This window comes from Oncorhynchus clarkii, chromosome 1 (genome assembly GCF_045791955.1).
Source record: "Oncorhynchus clarkii lewisi isolate Uvic-CL-2024 chromosome 1, UVic_Ocla_1.0, whole genome shotgun sequence".
NCBI classification, from domain to species: domain Eukaryota; kingdom Metazoa; phylum Chordata; class Actinopteri; order Salmoniformes; family Salmonidae; genus Oncorhynchus; species Oncorhynchus clarkii.
Window position 1 is genome coordinate 65762876 of NC_092147.1, and position 2630 is coordinate 65765505.

Genomic DNA, 2630 nt, shown 5'->3' on the forward strand with positions numbered 1-2630 from the left:
GCTGGTCTGCGCATGCTCTGAGGGCGCGGCTGGGGATGCCGTCTGGGCCTGCAGCCTTGCGAGGGTTAACACGTTTAAATGTCTTACTCACCTCGGCTGCAGTGAAGGAGAGACCGCATGTTTTCGTTGCAGGCCGTGTCAGTGGCACTGTATTGTCCTCAAAGCGGGCAAAAAAGTTATTTAGTCTGCCTGGGAGCAAGACATCCTGGTCTGTGACTGGGCTGGATTTCTTCCTGTAGTCCGTGATTGACTGTAGACCCTGCCACATGCCTCTTGTGTCTGAGCCGTTGAATTGAGATTCTACTTTGTCTCTGTACTGGCGCTTAGCTTGTTTGATAGCCTTGCGGAGGGAATAGCTGCACTGTTTGTATTCGGTCATGTTACCAGACACCTTGCCCTGATTAAAAGCAGTGGTTCGCGCTTTCAGTTTCACACGAATGCTGCCATCAATCCACGGTTTCTGGTTAGGGAATGTTTTAATCGTTGCTATGGGAACGACATCTTCAACGCACGTTCTAATGAACTCGCACACCGAATCAGCGTATTCGTCAATGTTGTTATCTGACGCAATACGAAACATCTCCCAGTCCACGTGATGGAAGCAGTCTTGGAGTGTGGAGTCAGCTTGGTCGGACCAGCGTTGGACAGACCTCAGCGTGGGAGCCTCTTGTTTTAGTTTCTGTCTGTAGGCAGGGATCAACAAAATGGAGTCGTGGTCAGCTTTTCCGAAAGGGGGGCGGGGCAGGGCCTTATATGCGTCGCGGAAGTTAGAGTAACAATGATCCAAGGTCTTTCCACCCCTGTACATTGCATGTACATTGCAATCAGAAAGTTTTCAGACCCCTTTTTCCACATTTTGTTACGTTACAGCCTTATTCTAAAATGGATTAAATTAACATCTTTCCTCAATCTACACACAATACCCCATAATAACAAATTGAAAACGGGTTTATAATTTTTTATACCTTATTTACATAGGTATACAGACCCTTTGCTATGAGACTTAAAATTGGGCACAGGTGCATGCTGTTTTCATTGATCATCCTTGATGTTTCTACAACTTGATTAGAGTCCACGTGTGGTAAATTAAATTAATTGGACATGATTTGGAAAGGCACACACCGGTCTATATAAGGTCCCACAGTTGACAGTGCATGTCGGGGCAAAAACCAAGCCATGAGGTCGAAGGAATTGTCTGTAGAGCTCCGAGACAAGAATGTGTCGAGGCACAGATCTGGGGATGGGTAACAAAACATTTCTGCAACATTGAAGTTCCCAAGAACACAGTGGCCTCCCTAATTCTTAAATGGAAGAAGTTTGGGACTACCAAGACTTCCTAGAGCTGGCCACCAAGTCAAACGGCGCAATCGGGGGAGAAGGGTCTTGGTAAGGGAGGTGACCAAGAACCCAATGGTCAGTCTGACAACTCCAGAGTTACTCTGTGGAGATGGGAGAACCTTCCAGAAGGACAACAATCTCTGCAGCACTCCACCAATCAGGACTTAATGGTAGAGAGGCCAGACGAAGCCACTACTCAGTAAAAGGCACATGACAGCCCGCTTGGAGTTTGCCAAAAGGCACCTTATGGACTCAGACCATGAGAAACAAGATTCTTTGGTCTGATGAAACCAAGATTGAACTATTTGGCCTGAATGTCAATAGTCACATCTGGAGTAAACCTGGTACCATCCCTACGGTGAAGCATGGTGGTGGCAGCATCATGCTTTGGGGATGTTTTTCAGCTGCCGGGACTGGGAGACTTGTCAGGATCGAGGGTAAGATGAACAGAGAAAGTACAGAGAGATCCTTGATGAAAACCTGCTCCAGAGTGCTCAGCACTTCAGACTAGGGCGATGGTTCACCTTCCAACAGGACAACGACCCTAAGCACACAGCCAAGACAACGCAGGAGTGGCTTCGGGACAAGTCTCAATGTCCTTGAGTGGCCCAGCCAGATCCTGGACTTGAAACCGATCGAACATCTCTGGAGAAACCTGACAATATCTGTGCAGCTACGCTCCCCATCCAACCTGACAGAGCTTGAGAGGCTCTGCAGAGAAGAATGGGAGAAACTCCCCAAATACAGGTGTGCCAAGGTTGTAGCATCATACCCAAGAAGATTCGAGGTAGTAATCACTGCCAAAGGTGCCTCAACAAGTACTGAGTAAAGGGTCTGATTACTTATGGAAATGTGATATTTCCGGTTTTTATTTTTTATTTTTGATAAATTTGCAAAAAATTCTAAACCTGTTTTTGCTTTGTCATTATGGGTGTGTAGATACATTTTAGAGTTTGAGGGAAAAAAATATTAAAAAGGCTGTAACGTAACAAAATGTGGAAAAAGTCAAGAGGTCCGAAAACTTCCCGAGGACACTGTATATTGACAAAAAGCTTTGTGCCACATCTACAGCTAACAGTCCTGAATGTAGGCAATTTCTTATTGCCCTGACAATATCCTTTGAAATCTAATCCCTTGCCTTCTCTGTGGGTTGTTTCTCAGTGTAAAGAAGGGATCTTGGAGCTGTTGGAGGTGGCCCAGGACGGCATTCCCTCCTCTGTGTGGAGCAGCACTCCTCTGGTCCTCAAGGCCACCGCAGGCCTTCGCCTTCTGCCTGGGGATAAGGCCACACA